This window comes from Mytilus californianus, unplaced genomic scaffold (assembly GCF_021869535.1).
Source record: "Mytilus californianus isolate M0D057914Y unplaced genomic scaffold, xbMytCali1.0.p SCAF_9, whole genome shotgun sequence".
Lineage (NCBI taxonomy): Eukaryota > Metazoa > Mollusca > Bivalvia > Mytilida > Mytilidae > Mytilus > Mytilus californianus.
The window spans coordinates 62251524-62276756 of record NW_026262745.1 but is presented as its reverse complement, the minus strand read 5'-3'; the positions used below and the strand labels follow the sequence as shown (position 1 = coordinate 62276756).

Here is a 25233-nt window from a genome sequence, read left to right as displayed (position 1 = left end):
CACAGTGTAAAACTTGATACTTGCAACAGCTAATCTTTAAACGTAGAAGGTTTTTTATTTTTTAATATTGATTTTTGAGTAAAACATCATTGAAAGGACATCCATTGTCGAAAAACGCATCTGGTGCATTAAAATTAATTCCGTTAATGATATTCTTTCAATTGTTTGGACTGAGTGGTAAATGACTGTTTAAATAATTGAAGATACCAAAATTCGAACTTGCGCCTCTTGCATACGATCTTAATCGTGTTTTATCTAGTGAGTTTTTTGTCATACCTCAATATAGTTTAATGCATTCATAATATAACATATGTGTGCATATGACGTTCAATGAGTTTCTTTTTAAATAGCTATTTTTAATATTATTCACTGAACTGTAGTATAAATAAGAAGATGTGGTATGAGTGGCAATGAGACAACTCTCCATCCAAATCTCAATGTATAAAAAGTTAATAATTATAGGTCTAAGTACAGCCTTCAACACGGAAGTATATAGTACACATATTTTAAAACGAGTGTCATCAAATTTCATTATTTTGTGTTGTGCATGTTGTGAACTGCATCGAATGTATGATCGTTTTTTGGACATTAATTTAAGAGAATGTTATGAACTGAAGAAACTACTACTAAAATAACCGGAAATTTGTTTTTTAAATGTTCACATTAGAAATGGACACACCTAAAAAGCTTTGTTACAACATCGTGCTTTTAGCCATTATATGTTTTATGTATTCGTCTATGTCAGGTAACTATAGTTTTTAATTTCAACTTATACTATTTAAGTTGATTGCCGTCAATCTACTCGATTGTCTCATCAGTTTGGCAAATTTGATGTATTCATTAACACCTTAAACTTGATTTATCGAAATGATTTTAAAGGTATGTTTAACTGTTACATTTATTGACTTCACCCATGTATATAATATTACAGTCACATTGGGTGGATGAATGTATATATACTAATGAAATTGAACGATACAGGACGAGATAAATTTTGTTTTTTTAACATAGGTCAATACTGATAAATGCGGAAATGTACCCAAATAGAACGCACTTTTAATAGATGTAAAGAACACTACAATAATAGTCCTTTTCTAGGTTTTGATATTTCAGTTTAACATTGGAAACTCTTTAAAAAACGCTGCGAAAAAAATCGTTTCCTCTTGTCATGATTGTTACTTTTCCATTTTAGACGACAATGTTCCCTTGTTCCCTTTTGATCAACTCATTATATATGCATATTTCTGTAGTCATGTAGACGATTTAAATGAACGTAATCCATGTTTTATTAGTATATTATTAAGAAAGGCATTTCGTTGCAAAATCACAAAAAATGATTACAAGATTATGTAACAGATACAAATATTTAGAAGTCTGATGTCTGATTATGCATGTTGAATTATTATCAAAACGGGCGATCACAGCCTCATGTTTCAATGATGTTGTTTATAGAGGGCGAAAATTAAGATACGGTAAATCTAAACTCATTGATCATTCGATTAAACTTATTCTTAAAGGTAATCAATTTAACATCTAATATCGATTTACTTATTGACGAGTTTTTCAGTTGTGATGGGCTTTTAACTTAATTCGAATAACCGAGAGTACTCTACTATCGGTGTCTTTTGTTTACATACAAGTGTTTTGATTTTCTTTTGAGTTTAGCCACTTCAAACATACTTTTACGTTTGTTCGTATGATGTGCTATTACAACATTGTTACTGTTCCAGGTTAAGGGAGGGTTGAGTGTTCGGTAAAATATCTTACTCGCTTCATTCTGTTTGTGCCTGTAACTACTCAGAGACCTATTAGAAAGAGATGTCCTTAGTTCATGTTTGCATGTTTTTGTTTTGTTAATTGTTTTTTTTTTATAATTGTATAAATTAGGCCGTTGTTATTCTGGTTAGAGTTGTTTCAATTTTTTCATAGATGGGTCTTTTATAGCTGAATATTAGTGAACAGTATGCGTGTTTGTTTATTGTTGACGGTCGTACTGTGACATGTGGTTGCTAATATCCATTTGACATTATTTTTTTATGATACTTATACCGAAGAATAGTTGTTATCATCAGACTACATAGAAAGCAACACAGTTCCATGATTAAAATATTAAACTATCAAATATCAACTACATACACGGACCCCAAATATTGACTAATATGGTACCATACAAAACACCAGACTATGTTGGAACTGTGTGAATTTTTGTGTCAAAACTTACATCCGTCGTAATATTCATGACAGGACTAACTCTTATGGTGAATGATATGTGTCATCAATAAGGAAAGGAAGGCTTGTTTCTATGACAAATGGCAAACAAAACACAAAATACATAGTTATCTGTTACAAAAATTTTCAGGAAATCAATCATCTCAGAATGATGCCTGTAACACCTTCAAACTGATCACATCGTCTATATCAATAAAAATCCTGGCTTCAAAAGCTTTCATCGGATGATAAAAATACTAAAATAGACTGCTTTAAATTTTATATTAACGTATTTTGATGAAGAAAGAACCTAAAACACATAGATATACTACGATCGTACAGCAGACAGGTAAACAGAGTGTAATATCACGTCGTCATTACATCTTCGTTTCTCATTTGGTTCGTTTTCCTTGAGTGCATTCCTAAGAAAAATCACACTAAAATTTTATTTCGTTGTGTATCAATGTCATGATTATTTTATTTCAAACTTCTTTTTTTAAATGTTAAATGGTTGAATACAAGAGACCTTTATTCAAACATATAAAATTTCATGGAAGTTCAGGAACACGTACAATACATGTATGGTTTCTGCTGCCGTAACAAACAGTAAACGCTATGTTGATATATGTTGGCAACATCATTCTATGAAGATAACGGGTAAATATCGACCACACAGTATTGTCTGAAACACAATCCGAAGATAAGCATACAACATTCAATTGAAGTGATATCTGCTAGCTGCACTCGATGACAAGATGATGTATAAGCTATGGATTTGCAAGTTGTTTTGTTTATGGAATCCATAACATATAAAAATACAATTATATACTGTCATGTATCTTTTCGTGTCAAATTTATGAATTATGTGTGACGGTAACTATTCAATGAGTAACAATGTAATTGTAACGCACCACCTATTTTAATTACAGTAAAAATATTGCCACGCTTCGTTATTACATTAATTTATTACGTCATATAAGAATTTTTAAGGTCTCTCCCAAAACAGAACTTTCTTGAAATCTAGAATTTTCTTTATTTTTCCTAGTCACTATTTATGTATCCTACGAGAGAGTAACACCTCGCAAAACAAAAGCTGAATTATATCTATATTTAGAGGAGGGGATAAGGCGTCTGTGCAGTACTAGGCGGTGTTGTCGTAGAAGTGAAAGGTGAAAAGTATAGGCCAGCCCCATTCGGAGAGAGAAGTAAAGAAACAGATCTACTCTTATATTGTTAATTTGATTTTATTGGCACTCTGAAAATATTCTAAAGCTTGGTATTTCTTAATCATTAGAAATCCGATTGATGTGTGATTTGCAGTTGTTACTAAACATAGGCAGACATATCTAATTATAAATTAATAGTGATCGTAAACCTCTAAAGATAGAAAAGCATCCTGTTATTATACTGAAGAGATGGGTAAATTAACATGTCTGTACACTTAAAAATACTTCGTGCATTGTGATTAGACGTCCTTGCGTAATACTTACAAAAAGGTAACATCTTCCGAAACGAAAAACTGATTTTGATGAGCTACGTGTACAGTCAGAGGAGGCTAAAATACAGGTTCCAGCCCAGTTTGGAAAGGAAGTAAAAAATCAGATCTACTCTAACATTGTAAGGTTTATTTTCTAAGCACCTTATATATGTTTATATATAAATATGTCTACGATTGTAACCTTAACACGCTAATGAGTGTTTTAAAATAGTTGTTATATCTTATAATTCACGCAATATTTCGCTAAACAAATTAGCTTTATCAGGCGCGTGCGCGTAAAATCTGATGTTGTTAGGAAATTTTTGCAGCTTGTTGTACATTGCATTAAATAAATCAAAACAATTATTGTTTTGATTTATTAAACGCTATGTACAACAAGCTGCAACATTATATTTAAAGGACATGTACGATAAGCTGCAAAAAATTATTAACAGCATCTTACCATGCCGTCGAATCATTTTTTTAATTTTATTATAAACGTCTAAATATGTGACTACTTCACGACATACGTTTTTCATCGGATGACTTTCTTTTTAAAGATCCAAATGTTGCAAACCACTTGTCCTACATCCATGACAACTATTTTGTTGTCCCCGCAGATAAAGCCCCTAACAACATCGATTTTGTGTATAAAACACATTACATAAACTGCTTGATAAACGAATTAGGTATTGACAATTAACTTGGAAATCCACTATATAACCCCACGACACTTACTAAAGAGGAAATCCTGGATAATCATAGGTCTGTTTTATGTGCCTTTGGAATTTCAACCAAAGATGAAGAACTGGATCTTCCATCACTGTATTGGATACCTTAACTACTAAGTGTCCTAACAAACAACGGTATATTGCTGGGTCTTCCATGTGCTCCACGAAACCTCTTTCTAAATTATTAAAATCAATTTTATGAGCAATCAAAGCCGGGCCTCAAAGTTACTGTGAAACTGCCTATTCTAAAGGTGGCGTGAATCAGATGTGGATACTAAAAAATTCCAAAGATCTTTTAGAGTACATACAATCTGAGACTTTTCCATCTGGCAACAGTATTAAAGAAATTGACTTTTCTACACTTTACACAAGTATTCCCCATTCCAAACTTAAAGACAAATTGAAAGAGTTGATATTGCTTTGTTTCATAAAAAAAAGAATGGCCAACGTAGATACAAGTATCTTGTCTCAGGGAGGAATAAATCCTACTTTGTAAAACATCACTCTGATTCAAACAAAAAATTCTCTGCAACTGACATTATCAAGATGCTTGATTTCTTGATTGACAACATATGTGTTACGTTTGGAGGACGTGTTTTTCAACAAACTATCGGCTTTCCCATGGTAACCAACTGTGCCCCTCTTCTTGCCGACTTGTTCCTTTATACTTATGAGGCCGACTTCATACAGGAACTTCTTAGGAAGAAAGAAAAGAAGGTAGCAGTATCTTTACTTTACTTTCAGCTATAAAGACGATATCCTCTTACTAAATAATTCAAAATTTGGTGACTATGTTGAACGCATCTATCCCATCGAACTAGAGATAAAGGATACAACAGATACAGTTAAGTTTGCTTCATATCTTGACTTACATCTAGAAATTGACAATGAGGGTCGGTTAAAAACAAAACTTTACAAAAAAAGAGATAATTTCAGCTTCCAAATTGTGAACATTCCATTTCTATGTAGCAACATTCCAGCAGCGCCTGCATACGGAGTATATATTTCCCATACGATACGATATTCCAGGGCTTGTATTTCCTATCATGATTTCCTTGATAGAGAGTTGCTGCTCACAAGGAAGCTATTACACATAGAGTTCCAAATGGTGAAGATTAAAGCATCCCTTCGTAAATTTTACGGACGCCATCACGAGTTGGTTGACCGTTATTGAATAATCGTTTCACTGATGATAGCGGATATGTGCCAAATGTTGTAACTACACCTGTTCCCTTTTCACGAATGTGACCTACCGAATTAGACAATTTACCAAGTTTGTACTAACATGAGCAACACGACGGGTGCCACATGTGGAGCAGGATCTGCTTACCCTTCCGGAGCACCTGAGATCCACCCCAGTTTTTGGTGGGGTTCGTGTTGCTTAGTTTTTAGTTTTCTATGTTGTGTTTTGTGTACTATTGTTTGTCTGTTTGTCTTCTTTTTTTTTTTAGCCATGGCGTTGTCAGTTTATTTTCGATTTATGAGTTTGAATGTCCCTTTGGTATCTTTCGCCCCCTTTTGTGGTTATACAGGACTAACTCCATAATTTATTTATATTTCGTCTCAAATTTAGCCAAACAATTTTTTAATCTGCAAATTTGCGTTAGGAATTTTTTGTTCTTCTTGAAGCGGGATTGAACCACTGAATCTGAGACATCGTGGTAACCACGCCTGCACTGTGTCTCCTAGACCACTCTTATCTACCAACTAGGCATAATTGCAAAAAAAAAGCTTTTCAAAGGCAAGTAATGCATGTATATATAGATATGTGCATCTAAACAAGTGACAACTCTACGACAGATCCATCCAATTTCATCCAAGATTTATCGAAATCATTACGCTTAATTCAGTTTTACATCCTTTTAGGTCTGCGTTAGCAATCATTAGTTCTACTATCGTACAACGTCACTATTTTGCATTACATCTGTTCTTTACAAATATTCTTTCAGATGCCAACTGTTCTTTGCCTGAAGATCTTAGAAATACGGTTTGGGAATATACTTACACTAAAGTTGCAAGCAATTCAGAACAATCAACCAATCTCAACATCGCAAATAAATCGCTGAGTAATTCTGTTATCAGTTTAAATGTTTTTGGGACTTCAATAGACGATTGGACTTGTATCAATAGTTTACATATATCTAATTCAACGTCAGTTGTTGTTTTCAAGTAAGTGAGAAATATATAAAGATTGATTTTAAATATAAAAACAATGATTTTAAAAGCAAATGGCTTATTTTGAAATATACAGCTTGCTGTATATTAGAATAAAGGGGAACACATTATTTGTTTTCCCAGTAACAGGATCATTTTTAAGTTATGCAAAGAAAATCAGGATCATCATTTGTGAACACCTTGTATTGCTGATAACTTTTGCTGTTTTACTCTGCATGCTCTATCAATTATATTTTTCAAGACAATGAAGAAACAAGAAAAAGTTGGAAGAAATAGTCATTTAAAATCAATATCTGTAAGAAGGCATCAGTTGATGTTTTCTGTCATTTACATTTTTTTAACCAGGTGTTGCTGGTCCTTTTTGCTGTTTTCTGTTCCTATCTCTTTAAAATATGCGAAAACCCTAAGTTGTATTAAAAATCTCCGTTTGGAAATAAGAAATCATCTTAAGGTTTCGGTCATAGCATTTCTTAGATCTTTTTCTTCAGATCATTTTCGCAGTGCCTATCTATTAAATATTTCGAGAAGGAAGGCGGAACCAGTATATGTCAAATAATGTCCTGAAAGGAGTATAACGCCTATAGCGGTCGTCTGATGTTTCGTATTATGGTCATTAATAGATCTTGTATTGCTGATTAATTTTGCTGTTAACAATTTCTGCATATCTGGTATAGTTTTCGAGATAACAGTCAAAACCACGAAACAATGTCAATTTATTGGCAATATCTTTCATATGAGTTCGTCTGAAAATTTCGTTTTAAGACAATTTTTTAGATCTTGTATCAATTTTTTTGTAAACAGTACTTACATATGAATTAAATGTTTCGATATATTAGGCAAAAACACGAAAAAGGTAAACAATCGGATAGTTGATGTTAGACCTGTAACTAATATAACATATATAAGGGTTTTTTTTATAATTTTGGTGTTAATTGGAAATAGTTAGATCTTGCAAATCTGAGTATTTTTGCGCATATTTTCCATTTTCAACCGAGCGGCCATAGTGGTTGATTTACATTAACAAAAAACACAAACTTATACTAGATACTATTCGGAAGGTAATCCAAAAAAAAAACATTGGTTCAGTTGTATCAGAGAAATAGGCCTCTGTATTGTATCATGAAAACATATTTCAATTTTCATTTAAGAGAAAATGTGCAAACGGTTAACGAGAACGTCACTCTTAGAATTAACTTTCGACTGGGTCTCAGGTAACATTCTTGTCGACTACTTTCGCAGAAAAAAACCGATATCGTAAGTCATGTGGGTGTTAGAAAAAAAGATTGAAAACATGTTTTGTGAAATACTCCAAGGATTAAGATACACATTTATCCCTTCCTTAACCAAATGTGGCTACAATCATTATAAGGGTATCTATGAAACAGAAGATGTGGTATGATTGCCATTGAGACAACTCTCTACAAGATACCAAATGACTTAGAAATCACAAACTATAGGTCACCGTACAGCCTTCAACAAGGAGCAAAGCCCATACCGCATAGTCATCTATAAAAAGCCCCGAAATTACAAATGTAAAACAATTCAAAGGAGGAAACTAACGGCCTAATTTATGTACAAAATAATGAACGAAAAACAAATATGTAACACAGCAACAAACGACAACCACTGAATTACAGGCGCCTGACTCGGAACAGGTACGGTACAGATCTGAGAGTACTTGCAGTTAAGCCAAAATAACTAATAAAAAACATGCATCTAAGACTAAATTATCAATCAGTACACATCCAACATCCAATGGATTTAGTGTAAAGGCGTCATACAGTCAGAGAAAAACATCACCTTGTGCAATGCTAAGATACAGGTATCGACATATTGTAGATATTCAGATTTACCAAACGACCATTTAATTTAATAGGAAAACTTTTGTTTGATAAGATTGTGTGAAAGTGTAGTGTAAAGAGTTGAAAAGTCAAAACAATCAATAGAATCAAAAGGATCATCAAAAGCACGTAATGTATCTAAAACATCCAAAGAATTTTTTACACTCCAAAAATAGTTAATTCCACTATTTTCATATATCTTATTACAAAAGTGAATGATAAGTTCTTTGATAGTAGTTAAGTAACTAGTTAAAAGCACTGAAAGATAAGTCGTAGATCACTCACCAGAGGCCGAGATGAAACGATGTTTTACTGGTTTTTTGTGTAGTTTAAGTAATCAATACATAGTAGGAAATTTATTATTTCGAAACCCGCTATGATTAGAGAAAATCTGACGAGGTAACAATGAATGTTGATCACTACTTGTTGTTCATTTACGTCAAAACTGGCAGACGACTTCGTATATGAGTTATTGCGCTTAAATGACAAATTTTACTATTTTCAAAAATGTTTGCCTATCATCTCGAAAATTATAATTGATAGACAGAAACTTTTAACTGCAAAAATTAGACAAGACAAGATCTATAAACATGTCATCACGACAAAAATCGTCAGACGACTCCTTATTAGAATTATTGTCCTTTAACAAAAACATTCGTTTGCATCTTTTGCCTAGTATCTTGAAAATTAAAATAGATGAATAGATACTTAAAAGTGGGAAAATTATCAGCAAGATCAGATCTACAAATATGTCAACATAATTGAAATTGTCAGTTAACTCTTTATAACGTTACTCTCCTTTAATGATGATTTTTTTTTTTCAAAGCGTGTTAATTGTTGAAAATGCAGGCCACCGACACAGTCTCTTTATAGCCTCTAGTTTATGGTGTTCGTGTTGTTTAGTCTTTGATTTTCCATGTATGGTGTTGTAGTTAAACCCTGTTAAATGTTATGAACAGTTCAAAGTCATCTTTGGTGGTTTACTTACATCATGTCATAAACTTTTTTTATTTTATTTCGAGAAGTTCTTTAGGATTTAGCGTGCCAGCAAACATGTTTAACACGCCGCATTCTGTATATGCCTGTCCAAAGTCAGTAGCCTGTAATTCAGTGGTTGTTATTTGTAGCCGAATATCATATTTGTTTTTGTTCCTTGTTTAACATATAAATCAGGCAATTAGTTTTCCCGTTTGAGTTGTTTTACATTTATTATTTCGGGGCCTTGTACAGCTGAATATGCAGTATGGGTTTTGCTCATTGTCGAAGGCCGTACGATGACCTATGGTTGTTCATTTCCTTGTCATTTTGGTCTCTAGTGGAGAGTTGTTAAATTGGCAATCACTCACATGCATTATCTTACTCTGATATTGAGTCGTTGAAATATTCTCAGCGGTAAAAAAAAATCTGAAAAAAGCGTAGGATTGAATTTCTAGACATGCTAGATATAAAAATTTAGTGTGAAAAATATTCTTTTTATCAAAACTTTCAACTGAATTACATACATAACTACTAATTGACGGTTTTTACAGAAATTTATATAATGTTGATATACGTACATGAATGTGTTATTCGATACTTCGACAGATTGGATTCAACGAATTCTGAAAAAAAGAAGATTTCATGAAAATCATAAATATCACCTTACGTTTAAATATTATAAGGGAATTAAGAACAAATGATCATATTTTAGCCAGCATTGAATAATCTTCAATTTGAAGGAATGTAACAACAACAAAAAAACATCAATCGTCGATCAAATAGACAAGGAAATGTCGTTTCACTTCATGAAGGAACATTAGAGCATTAGAGTAACACTTAGAATTTAAAAAGAAAAAAAAAGCTAATCTTTTTTTTATATTATTGCAAAAGTAAAACTAATTTCTTTTTCATCCTAAGCTAGTGCCATCCGAGGATTCTATTTTATTACAATTCTATTTGGAAAAATCATTGACTCATACACTGTTAATAAATCTAACGATAGCGAAGCACAATTTTTTAGCATAACAATACACGATCTGATTTGCATATCGTATCAGCTGAGGAATATATACTCCATAAACAGTAGTTAATAGAGGTAGTGCTTGTGGAAAGAAAATTCATGATTTGTTATACTAGTTTGTCACATGTTCATTTACTGAAGTGCCTTATGAGACAGGGAAGCTGCTTTACAAACTTTTGTTTGTTTAATTTTGATAATTTTGGATTGTTGATTGAGAGAACAAAATGATATTCATTAAAATATAATTATGTGAAATTAAATGAACTGACTGCAATTTTGCTTTGAATATGGCAAATATCTTTTCGAAGTAAACCCCTAGCATATAAAAGATGTGCTATGTTTGCTAATAAAACAACGATTCGCAAAAAGTGAGTATCATTTAAAAGTATCAGGGCAAACTCAAAATTGATCCTGTGTCCATGCTCTTACTCAACATAGAGGGTGCCAGAACTTTAACTTGACAAAAAAATTGTGAAATGTGTAATTCGAATATCAACTCGAACATGACATCAAAATGAATTTTAGACTTTTAGAGAAGAAAGTAAGTGTCAATTCCTTAACTTAAAGAACACATAGGGTGCCCATGACTACTTTTAGACTTTATCGTAAATATTGAGTATTAAAGATTTGTTAATTCACTAAGACTAGTATACTCAGATACTCAGTCGAGTAGATGAAAGCTAAGAAAGCGCTCATTTAATAATAACAGTACCCTTAAGGGTTTCGCGGTGTGCAACTGGAATTCCAAGGATTGTCAATCATTCTAAGACCACTTCTGGGTGAAAGGTTAGGGAAATTAAGAAGATAGAAGATTATCTTAAGCACTAAGATTGCTTCGTGACACTGGTCCCAGATTAGCTGAAAAGGGACAAATACAAATGTCTTGCATGAAATCACTGTTAGTAGTAGTGATTTGCCGTTAGGACATACTCGTCCTCTTAAAAAGTATTATTTTATTTTTCTATTTTTCATAAAACAGGCTTTGTTTATTAAACCAAAGGCTATATTTGAAATTAAAAAAAAACATAGTAACCATGTCACTTCGGAAGGATTCGTCTTTCTATTTATTCATTATTAATATATATTAAGTTTTATGTTTGACTTTTACTAAAAAGATGTAAAGAAAAACCGCATGCTTTTTTAAAAGTTGATTTACATACTTTTTACAGTAAAACAATTGAAAAGCATAAGTATTGAAGCCTACCAGCAACATTCACAAATTTCCCTTTTAGTTTTTTTTTTAACCTTTTTTTGTCAATTATCAATTGCATTGAATATGTTGAAATGACCATCTGAGCTGATTAACATTTTTCTTCAAAACACTTTTAAGTGAACTCCTATTAAGATTTGATTAATAAGAGTGGAACAGGATTGATTTGTATCTTTCAATAAAGATGTGAATTTAAACCATTGCCGTGACGTCAGCCTATTTATTTACCGTGGATTCTTTTCTAGAATCAACGCTTACTAAATCTGTCGCTGAAATGGATTCATCAAATTATATTCAATTGTTTCCTTTGTGTGCCTAATTTCATTAAGTTTGAATAGCTAATTTACTGATTTCTGTTTACTAATGGAATTGATTTAAAAACTTACCTTTAATTTTTGTAATTTTCATATGCCTTCACTGGGGATCGAACCCGTCTTTGAAATCTGTTATGTGTGACTGACATCAACATATCGACGAAACCTCTCGGTTACCAATTAGTTAAAGTTTAAATGTCTATTTTATATATATATATATATATAAATGAACTGAACATATGATATACATCGGTACAACGGACACACAGGGCTTGTACCTTTATATATACATAATAGGCAATCGTATAGTATAAGTTCGTAGCCGCGAGGTTAGCATGGTTAAGATCAATGAGTTAAAGAGTCAAGTTAAAGGTAGGGACTTGTCGGTTTAGATTCGAATCCCTGTATTCTCTTTGTTGTCCCTATTCTTTGGTTTTTCTGTTTTTTCTTATTGTGTATGTAATTGTGGATATTTTTGTAATAATAGTGAGTTTAACCGTTTATTTTGGGATTATTATTGGCTATTTCACATATTTGATTCAAAAATGATTACATTCAATTTGTCCATTTTTGTTTTATAAATATAGTAAGATTTTATCTGTTTTACTACAGAATGTTACAAATGTTTATTCGCAAATTCCTATGCGAGTAAATCGTGATGTGCCTAGAATTAGGCTTCTTGCTAGAAAAGTCGGTAACATACTTATTATATATACTTTATATGTGCTCTTTGGTCAGGTTGTTGTCTCTTTGACACATTCCCCATTTCCATTCTCAACTTTATTAGAAATAAGTTCGAATATGTCTCATTTTGTAAACACAGATAATATTCAGATGCCTGATAATTTTAAGACAGACGTGTTATGTTATATTTGTAATTTTCTTACCAATTAGTTGTGATCTTATATTTAGTAATGCATCGTTGAACATGATACCATGGTTATTTAAACTCGCTTACAATACCTTCTAATTAAGAAAAGGCTTTAATTTTGAAAAGACATCAACACAATAGTTTAAGTTATAGATACAATGGATAAGCGTTGATTCAAGAATCAACGCTTATTGATTGTATCTATATTACATAATCTTGATTGGTCAGACTACGCATCGGACTATAAGTGTTTGTAAAATATGTAATATTTAAACTTGCCAATCCTTTAAATAATTCTAAATTGTTACCATTTCAACACTGTAATTTAATCTTTGAATATTCTTTTTTATTGGTAAAAATATTGATTTTGTTTTCAGTAAATTAAAACCATGCTAAATATTATTGTTATATACATATGTACTTTTACGATACAACAAGCTGTCGATATCTATATTTTGGCATTGCACAAGGTTATGTTTTCTCTGACTGTTAATGACGTCTTTATCCTAAATCCATTGGATGTTGGATGTGTACTGATTGATATTCTAGTATTAGATACATGATGTTTTATTAGTTGTTATAGGCTTTGAATTAGCTGTCAGTAACTGCGAGTACTCATAGATCTGTTTTAAGTGTCTTTTTGTTGTAAGGAATGGCGGATGATAAATACTCTGCCGCGTCCGATCTGTGTTTTTGTTTGATGATATTCTGCTTTGAATCGATCTGATGAATTATGCCTTTTTTCAGTTGATTTTTAAAGTTTGTTCTTATTTTGTGCTGCTACACCACTGTCCCAGGTTAGGGGAGGCTTGGGCGCTCACAAACATGTTTAACCCCGTCACCTTCTTTATGTGCCTGTCCCAAGTCAGGAGCCTGTAGTTCAGTGGTTGTCGTTGGTTCGTGTCTGTCACATTGGTTTTCAGTAAATTGTTTTGTTATAGATTAGTCATTGGCAATCATACGACATTTCCTTATTTTCATAAGTTTTTCTAACTAAATATTTTTATTCAATTCCGTTTTGAATGAAATGTCTTACATGTTCAGTTTTCATTATTATATGTTTCAGAAGTGACACAAGCTTTACCAGTGGACCTTTTTCAGGAAGCCGATGGCTTTATCTTTGTATGAAATTAACAAAAGTTACCGCAGATTTATATTACTTTCACTTTTTGTCAGGTATGTGATTGCACTCCCAAATAAAGAACAGTGTAAGGCAACCTTACACATAATTAAGTGAAACAAAAGCCCATCCGATTAGAAAGGGAACAAAGCTAAGATGCTCTGTTATCTCTAATAAATCTATTAATGGTGCACACAATCTACGACAACACGTATTTAGTTACAAACACATATATACTCATACATATATACACATGTGCCTAATTAAAATATATTAACAGAAAAAATGCATGGTGAGTATTAGGTTAGTAAGTCAATTTATTGAAATACAGCTTCACTAAATTTACTTACTTGCTAACAAACCTTCATACGAACCATGCATTTTCTTCTGTTGGCATATTTTACGTGTGTAGACGTGAAACGTATAATGTTATGATTGTATAAATTTCAAATGGCTCGTCATATGTTAAAAAAAATAGATTTATAATGATATGAATTTGATTAACATGTACAACATGATGTACACGATATGAATGTAAATCGGGAAAAGCTCTTTGGACGCACGAAATTACTATAGCGTCATGTTTATTCACTAGCAATTGTCGATACCACTGTTAGTGAACTGTTAGGTCCGAAAATGTATTATTTCAGTAGTCAGTGTTTCGTTACTGACATAATAATTTTTAACAAACTTTTCTGATTTTCTCCGTTGTTAAATCAAGAAATTATTTAGACACTAAGGTTATTAGGCAAAGAAGATCTTAGATAAATTTTACTATTTGTATACCCTTTTGTGTTGGTTAGATATCACTTCAATTGTTTGCTTCTGATACATCCTTGGCTTTCCAATGTTTGGGTTTAAGCATTTCAGGTGAAGAAAAATCCGGGAAAGTTTTCGGACGCACAAAATTAATAAGATGTTATTTTTATTTACAATAATGAATAAATAATTTTGCTTATTAGTAAGAACAATACAATGAGAGAGACAGAGAGAGTTGAAATGTTCTCTTATCTTCACTTCTACAGACTTATCAAATTAAAGAATGTTCGCTTGTATCTGTGTATATTATATTTATCATTTTTCATTTCATAGATATTTTCAATGATGGATTTCCGAACGAGCGAGTGTTCGCGTCAGTAGATGGTAACCCACCCAATAATAATGATCCCGTGTGTAGTACTTTCTGTCAATATACTGAATCACCGAAAATTCGAACATTAAGAAGACAAGGTAAAATATATACATATCCTGATATTACTTGATTGATAAAGTAACTGTGCCCGCATATAACAGCAAGGACGTAATGTGCCCGGAATGGACGTCCATCCGTTAGTCTATCTCGTATGGTTAAGATAGCTTACCATGAATATTTGGTCACCTCAACTTGACATTTACTACAGATATTTATTCTGATGGGAACTCTTTTACAAAAATGCAGAATCTGAGTTTGACCCAAAATTTTCAGTACAATAACAATGAAACGTGATAGTGAGAACAAGAAATGATGTGTTATCGGCACATGCTCTTGTTAGATATTTTAACGACGTGTGGTCTCATACATGTATATGCAAAAGAGTACATGTAATATTTGTGCACAAAAAACTGGCTCAACCCCGCATATTGTTTATACGTGTGTAAATTTAAGTCATCTTTGTCTAGTTTTTACAGATTGTTTCTTTTTCGTTTGTTTCTCTGGTTTTTTTTTTTCTTGGATGCATTCACTAGTAAATTGATTTTAGTTATAAACGGTCGTTTGGTGTTTACATCATCTGAAAAGTTTGACCTAATTGTTTTTCAGTCATTTTCAATCTTTCTGTCAATGTGCAGGCTAATCGACTTCTATTCGGACAATTCGCTTGCAGTCAATTAAGTCCCATTCAGTGATTTGTCAGACAATTAAGTATGTTGTTTTTTTCAACAGGTAAAAAGAACTTCTGAACAGTTTGAACATAGACTGAACATACCTTAATTGACTGCAATTGAAGTGTCTGAACAGTACTTAATTTACAGCATGGAATAAGTCTTGAAATAGACTAAAAATCTAAAAATGACTGAATAATATACTGTTAAGTAATTTAAGAACTGTTTAGATTAGAACGATCATTTGAGATCAAACCTAGTCTACCAGTGAAAGACACTATGGTCCAGAAATATGCATCCGTCCATATTTGTTCGGTTAAGATAGTTTACTATGCAATTGTGGTCCCATCAAACTGAAATTTACTACATTTATGTATTATGATACGAAAGTATTTTACATAGATCCAGAATCAGGGTCTGACCTCGAGTTTACAGAACAATGTGATAGTGCGATTTGGAAATGGTTTGTTAAAGGCACATAATCTTGTGATATATTTTTTACGAGGTATGGTTTTTACACATATATACATTTATGAGCCCATATGTTATACATGTATAATGAATGCCCGCAAAACTGATTCAACCCAGCATATTGCTTAAAATGTAAATGCTAAATCAGGTCGTTTTATCTAGTTTAGCATTTGGGTTTTTTCGTCTATTTTTTTTTTTTGTTCATTAATTTTCCCGAAGGAATAAACTGGGAAATGAATTATATTCTTCAACGGTCAATTTGACCTTATCATCATCTGAAAATTCTGATCAATAAGTTTACAGTCATGTTTGGTGTAAATTATCTAAATGTGGTTAATTCAGTACTGATCAGGCAATTTGCTAGCAGTTAATTTGGTACTATTAAGTAGCTTTTCATGCAATACAGTATGATGTTGATGTGTACAGGTAGAAACAGCTACAGTACAGTCTCAACAAAGACTGAGCAGATATTAATTGACTGCACGCGATTTGTCCGAACAGTACTGAATTTACCGCTGGGGATACGTCTGATATTTACTGAAAGACTAAACATACTTTAGTGATGTGCATGTCCAAGTCATGAGCCTGTAATTCATTGGTTGTCGTTTGTTGCTGTGTATCATATTTGTTTTTCGTTCATTATTTTGTATATAAATCAGGCAGTTAGTTTTCTAGTTTGAATAGTTTTACATTAATTTGTCATTTTATAGCTTACCTCGTTATGGGTTTTACTCATTGTTGAAGGGCGTACGGTAACCAATAGTTGTTAATTTCTGTGTCATTTTGGTCTCTGCTTTTTCCTAGATCTTGATATCTATATCTTAAACTGGGAGCTCAATACCAAAATTTACGATAAAAAGATGATTTTTCAATATTTATTGTTAATTATACATTTTGAGATGGTGACGTTCCCATGTCACTATCTTATTGTGTTCATATATCTCAATGTGTTCGATTCGCTCGTGTATGCAACAACGTATTTGATTTCAACGAAAGAAACCTCTGTATTATTGAAAAATTAAACAGGGTTTTCGATCACAAACTAGTCAAAACATTTACTAAACATGGTACAGGGATATCATTCATAAATATAAATCAACATGCAGACATCTTATACATTCAGGTATTTCACATCCAATCTTTTGTGGTAATATTCTATACAAAGCACAAACATTTCGTCATTAACCTCAAAAGATAACCAAACCTTTAAACAAACTTATTCAGAGGGATAAAGTTACAAAACATGTTTAACCCCGTCGCATTTTCTCGCTTGTCCCAATTCAGGAGCCTCTGGCCTTTGTAAGTTTTGTATGTTTTTTTATTTTTATTTTTGTTCATTTATATTTTTCGGAGCTTAGTGTGACGTCCATTTTCACCGAACGAGAACACATTTTTTTAGAGGCAAGCTGAAGCTCGCCTCCGGGTACTGGATTTTCTCGCTGTGTTGAAAACCCATTGAAGGCTTTGTGCTGCTTTCTGCTCTTTGGTCAGGTTTTTGTGTCTTTGACAAATTCCCGATTTCCACTCTCTATTTTATCTTGTGGAGAGTTGTCTCAGTGGCAATCATACCAAATCTTCGTATTTTTTATATGACTGGCACATTTATTGTTCAGACTTCAGACTTTTTAAAGCTGTCCAGATCAAAATGACTGCTTCAGATCACAATTGGTTTTCAAGTGATCGGTTGTTGCTTGTTGTTGTGGTCTTAAGTATTGTCCACCATTTTAATACTTTTGTTTAGTTAATAATATGTGATTATACAGCAAAATTACTCCAATTACATTAAAATGGACGTTTTGAACGTTGCCTTGAATATGCCGAATGCTTTATCCGTATTTTTATACATATATATATATATATATATATATAAAACAATTCATCAAACGTCACCAGGAACTTCAATAAGAAATATATTACTTATTGTTCTCTCCTTCGTTCTGTTACAAAGAATGATACAACCGAAAGAAGAAACACATTACCCATATTAAGAAATCATATATAAGAATTGTATAAATACCTAAAAATGAGATATTTATCAGATATGACAAATGGACATGAATCGAAATGACTACAGATGACAGAACAGTTCCCAACGCCTCCAACAATGTGAAAAATCAATAACGTTTAGTAAGCCTTTCAAGGCCTTTGCATGACAAAACAAATATCAATTTCAAAGAAAAAACGAACAGCCGTTTTGATCATCAATCTAATAAACTGGAAACAAATGTGGCTGTCAGTTTTGCATACTAGTAAAACATGAAATCTAAACATCTGTAGCTGTAAATTTTATGCGTCCGAAGTGTTTTGCTGGATTAACCTTCATCAGTAACGCTAAAATCCAACTATTTGAATGACAAGGATGTATAAGAACCAAAACCATGAAAGATTAACCTGTTATGTCAATATTTCGTAAATTCGATTGTTTATGCATAAACTTCTATCTCTCTTTCAAGACTACGTAAACTCAAGACTCCTTTATTAACCTTAACTCCAATTTATATTGTTTTGTGGTTGTTTTTCTTTTACGTTAGGCACCAATGATACTTTACCAAATGAAGCTTCTTTGTGTGAACCCTGTAATAGTTCATGTTTCGAAGGTATGACACAATATTTTTTGGTAATCCCTTGTTTCGTTGACAATTTTTTTCCGGCAAACGTAATGAAAGTTACTGTTTTGAATGTTTTGTCTCAAGCCATAATATAATATATTATAAAAGTTTAATGTGGTTATTTTTGCAAATAGTGTTCAGTCAGTATATTTGTGAATAATAATTACTTTTGTAATATAAATCATGAAGATGCTAAAGCTTCATTCATTGGAACAGAACTTTCTAAGAAAAGTAACTATGCTTAAAACATTATAATGTTGTATAATATATTGCTCTTGTGCCACAACATATATCAATACTTGTCGATGGAATGCTTTTACCATGTTTAATCAGTATTTATGACTTTTATATGACTATCAACTATATTCAAAAGAGTTTGACTCAATAATGCTTGCTTTTACTAAATACGCTTACAGTAAAAGAAAGCATATACATTCTTTACAGTAGTAAAGTGCTTTAAATTGAAAAAAAAATAAATAAATTATGTAGTCATGCATCACATAAGTGTTGAAGGATAACATAAGACGATTTTGAAACAAGATTCATAGAAAACAGTAAGTATTTAATAAACCATAGATGTTGTTATTTTGTGAAAAAAAACAAATTTCTAAAACATTCAGTTATAGTGATCTTTTAAAACACATGACAAAATAAAGAAATTCGAAGTTATTTAAAGAAATATGTGGACAATAAAAAGCATATGAACCATATCTGAAAATAAAACCCAAGTAAAAAATACATATCTAAAGCCTACACGACCTTTATCAATAAGCGTAATGATTTCTTTTTTTATATCAAAATAGGTTTCAAAATGAGCTTCTCTTGATCATTCATACTAATATACATGCATTTCAAGTATTATTTGTCAACATTGGATATATGTCTCTCCAAATAAGGTCGTCAAGTATTTGTTTTATCAATTTTATTAATGCATTCACAATTGTGAATGAGAAAATAAGAATGAGGCAGATTTAAATGCTAATATTAACACATGCCTGCATAAACTATGTATATATTTATCTGATCAAGGATTTCAATATGTGTAACACAACAAATGCATCTATCATGTCTAGTGGAGCAGGAGTTGCTGACTCGTTTTGATTACGTGTGTTAACTTCCGATTTTCAATGAGGTTAGTGTCGTTCTGTGTAGCTTTGTATGGATTACTTTTTTTTCTTTCTAGCTTTTTTTTCCCTTGTCAATTTATTTTTTATCTAGTATACTTTGTTTTGATCGGATTTCTTTACATTTTCTTTCCATTGATAATTTTTATATCCCTTTAAACGGGTTTTTCAAAACCTTTAAATAACAATGATGAAACATAATGCACATAAAAATTCAATAAACACCCAGGTCATATACGTCTACAGTTTTGATGTTATGATAAGTTTATTTTAGGAACCTGTTTATATTTTTTGAAGCAACTACAGAAATGACAGCAATATATTCATTACGGAAAAAAACGATAACATATTTTTCCACCGAAACTGACACTACGACAGACGGGCTATTAACAGACACCACACAGCAAACATCAATATAATCCTCTTCTCCTCTAATTGACATTACGACAGACGTGATATCAACAGAAACAGCACAAAAATAACGGTACTATCTACTGCTACTGAAATGAACACTACAACAGAAATGACAAACACGACGTCAACATCCGAAAAAAAACAACAACAAAAAAACGTTAGAAACAACTTCTACTTCTTTTGAAATGGAAAGTACAACAGAAATTATATCAACGACAATAACATCCAAACAACGCTACCGTCTACTTCTACAGAAATGGAAACTACTACAGAAATACCACCAGTCAACACAGAAAATCTCCGTTCATTCAACATGTTCAACTTGAACCGATTAATAAATAACACTACAAACAACAATTCCATACAGTTCTAAAGATACGGAAATCACTACCGATTTGAAAGTAACAACTACAATATTGAAAGACTAAACGACATTTGAAACTCAATCAACAGGTAAATTGCTGAATATCAGCACTTCTAACTTATCATTATATCTAGAAGTAAGAAGTTATTATTATTAAAGCCGGTGTTTTATTCACAGATATAAAGCAATACTATCAGGAAATAAAAATAAACTGTTCTTTAAGTTGATACGAGGTAGTACACTTATTAGACATATAGTGAAGATTAAGTAACAATGCATTCAAAAAATATGTTTATATATTTATATATATATGTAAACATGCCCAATGCGATCCAATTCTCGTATTGCACATCTATGTATCCAAGTAAGGACATATCTGGAAATTCTATCTTTATGCGGTTTGAAATGAAAGTGGTTGACCTGTCCAGTCTTTCAATCACTTTTAATATTTATCGTATGCGGAAAGTTCAGAATAATCCAGACAATTCGTTCTAAGTTTGTTCAGTCTATCTTCAGAATGCTCAGTCGTTATTTTACGGACTTTGTACAAAAGAACAACATTGTAAATTGTCTGGAAAGCTAACGAACATTGCTGGATTGACGGCAAGCTGAATGCCTGAACATTATTGAATTACAACAAGAAAATATCTGAAAACAACTTTCCTTTAGGTTTTGATCTTTCAGATAATGTTTATATTAATATAACCGTTTGAAATTACAACTCATTTACTAGTGTGAATGAGCACTGTAATGCAAATCAAAACGGTTAGTTTTATCCTTCAACGCAAACGAAATTCTATTATTTTTATTTTAGAGATATAGAAAACCTGACATAATAAAGTGGGCCTATTAAACTAGCTTGATTAACATGTTTTGGTTTGGTATTTGTAATTATTGTTTTCCTTTTCCTGAAAGGACGTTTGATGATCAATACAGAACGAATCACGTGAGTATTTTTTTTAATGCCTGAAAAAAATAATATCTTACAAACAGTAGCCAAAAACTATTATTTTGATTATCTGGGATTCTCATCGACTTTGTTATGTAGGTTAACATTTGCTACTTGTTAGTTATTTATCATCATGTGTAGTCGCGGCTTAAATCATCATTATGATTTTCTATGCTTGAGGTAATGGCCTTAAGACTGTCTGCAAGATAATGTTGTCACTGTTGTAGCATAATGTCAAACACCATTTTAATCAATTTCTCGTCAAGATCATAAGCTGTTGACATTACATTACTGTCAAGATTCTTTAAGTATCTATGTTTGATTATATAGTCTTTGATTTGGTGGCAATGACTTTATGACGGATTATAATGTAGCAGCTAATTCAATGATACGAAAAAGAGATTTAAAGTATGTACGTCAATGAGACAGCTACAAAATAATGCAGGACAAATTGTAGCGGTTGGGTCAAACATTTGTGTCAAACAAAGGAGTTTAATTTGGTAACTTATTGTCAGTCAATTTCGTTGCACCAAGAAGTAAAATGAAAGTCTGGTTTTCCTCAAACCTCATAAAAGATATCGGGTTTATAATTTGTTACTCCAGCAACGTAGTTTATCTATATCAGACTAATCAGTGGCACTCGAATCAAAAGCTGGAAGGTCAAAGACAGATTTATGTGTATTCAAAGCTTGAAATGTCTACATGAAGGACAACATATTAAAAATTTATACGTCGGTGCTGCTTCTGAACGTTTGAAGGATATTTAAAGATCTCACTCTGACAGAAACGAGAAAAAAGCGATATTCGACAAGTACATTGACCTATTATCCACTCTTACCGTATCAATGTTCACTTTGTATATTTAAACAAAACTCAAAATAGAATAAGGCAAACGAAATCAATAACATTTGAATCCTGTTCTACATATAAATGTATAAGGTACCTATCGGATCAGCTCTCTACTAAACGATTTAAAACACGATATGCATAAAGTCTATTGGTACATAAAAACTGTAAAACTATACGGCGGTATACATCATTATTGTTACCTCATAGCACACAAATTCATATGTTGTATGTAAATTCACATATGATATATTTTATGATATATTCCTTCACTTTCCGGTTTTTTTTACTAAATACACATACATGAGATTTCCTCAGCTTTTGTATGTTTTTGTATGTTCTCATGGTTGTCTTGTTTCGTCTCTTCCTAATCGATCCACGAGACTTGAACATCGTTAAATTTGTGTTGTCTTAATTTACAGTTTTCTATTGCAGAAACAATAAAGAACAAGACGCGTATGGAGCAGGAAATTTCTGTTGCCTTAATTTACATTAACATTTGCATTGCAGAAACAAATAAGGAAAAGAAGCATATGGCTTGACACCGGAAACATGCTATATATATAAAGGGAAGCAATTTGGATTTCAGAAGATTGCAAATCAGCACTGGAACACTCATTAAGATTTATAATTAATAAGAAAGCTTTGTAATGATATTTATCCATACGAATAATCTGAAAATGATAATACTTTTTTAATTGATTTGTATAATCATGTTTCTTTAAATTTGAAATATTCGAAACAGATATTCACAACAACATGTTCATGTTGAAATCTTTTTCAAACATGTCAATAGTAGAACCATAGGGTCTGGATATGTTTTCATAATAGAGAAATATGAGACCCAGAGAGATAATGACTTGAAAACACTGGCAAACACTAAAGGATAATGAAGTGCTAAAATAAAATGAACAGTTAAACGCACAAAAAATCAAGAACAGAGAAATAGAATATACAGAATTGAAGAATACAATAATAAGAGTCAAACAAATTATCCATACTCTCGTATTGAATATATCAAAGTGATTGCATAATAATGAAAACTGATCCATTTTTTTGTTGTTTGATGTGCTACAATATAGCTCTTTAAATAATAATTTGTATTGGAAAAATATGTCAAGGAAAAAAATGGAAGAATAACAAAAATGAATTTTGTTAGAAAATATATACGCATATATAGGATGAGAAATTATCCACATAACCTGAAAAAACTGAGTAAGTCATGTTAATAAATTTAAGATCTTAAAAATAACCGAGGCTAACAAAACTGGGAAAAATTGGATGTGTGAACCGATGATCCTTTCAAAATGATTTTAGATAACTGCCCGATACTTTTTGTTTGCTATATTTGTATCTAAATAGACTGCTTATTTGAATTGTGCAAACTTATCTATAAAATCACAAAAAGAAATGGGAGCCTTTCAAAAAGCAACCCATTGAAAGAATAAGACGTCTAGCCTTACCGTCATTAAAGTTTTGGGTACGATTATTGTTCTACGATTAACAAGTCAACTAATAAAATTATTGAGAAAATTTTAATCGCGAAAAGACCTGAATACACCTTCATTTAGCATTTTCCAGTTACTTTAAACGTTTTAATGAAAACATTCAGTGAAATCGTATTATAACACTTACAAATGTACGTTGATTATTTAATGTCTTGAAATTGCATAGAAGAAGGTGAGGTTTGATTGCAAATGAGCCAACTATCAAGTTTAGGTTTGAGAGTGACTGTTTTTGTATGTACAATAAAAAGGTGTTATAATGATTGAAAGAAGGCAAATCACAATTACTATACTTCTATGTATTATGTAAGATGTACATTGTTTTTGTTAAACTTATTTAAGTAGAGCAGCACTAGTATATTTGTTATATAAATTAGTAATCTTTCGTGCTACTTTATATATGTAGTAATAAAATTAATATATTGATTCTTTTAGTGATTTAAAAATGTCATAAAGTTTAAACATATTGATAAAAATAAGTCTTTCATTTCACATTTTATATTCATTATTCGTGAAAAAATATGTAAAATATACTTTTTTCTAATCTGAGATTATAATACTTCTGCTTTTTATATTAACCTTCGATTTGAATAAGCAACATCATAAGAATGTATAAAAAGATGTGAATCGAAAGATACCAAAAGGGACATTTAAACTCAAGTCGAAAGTAAACGGACATTCCAATGGCAAACAATTACCAGAAGACAAACAATAGTATACAATACACAGCATAGAAAACAACAGACTTAGCAACACGAACCCTTTAAAAACCAGGCTTAGCAGATCCTGATCCACATATTGCATTTTTCGTTTTGCTCAAGTACACATCTGGTGATAAGTGTAAATCGAGTTAATTCGGTAGGTCACATTTGGGGAAAGGAGGACGGGATTGCGGTACTGACAATCGGAACATATTCGTTATCATCAGATCTCTTGAATTATATTTATATTTAAAATTGAATATTTCTTCAAACTTAGGTTGATTCAGATTCGACATTTATCATCTAAACGTTACATAGCGGATGTATACCAAGTCAGCGTTTATGTTTCAAAGTGTTAAGCATCGCATAGTCTCGAGTGATTATTCTCAGGAAACATGATTCCGGTGGCGCTGTTGGATTCACATATCATTATCGTATCTTACA

The 25233-nt window shown here is 31.8% G+C and overlaps 1 long non-coding RNA gene across 2 annotated transcripts; it reads left to right on the top strand.

The window, feature by feature from the left end:
• Window positions 1–499: 499 nt before the first annotated feature.
• LOC127714532 (uncharacterized) lies at window positions 500–24514 on the top strand. 2 transcript variants are annotated; one of them, XR_007987771.1, is made up of 8 exons: window positions 500–745; window positions 6366–6585; window positions 13893–14002; window positions 15039–15176; window positions 18809–20018; window positions 20308–20877; window positions 21603–21734; window positions 23019–24514. It is a non-coding gene; the product is annotated as an uncharacterized LOC127714532 (long non-coding RNA). The 2 variants fall into 2 exon arrangements; XR_007987770.1 differs by having other exon boundaries at window positions 18809–20877.
• Window positions 24515–25233: the final 719 nt, after the last annotated feature.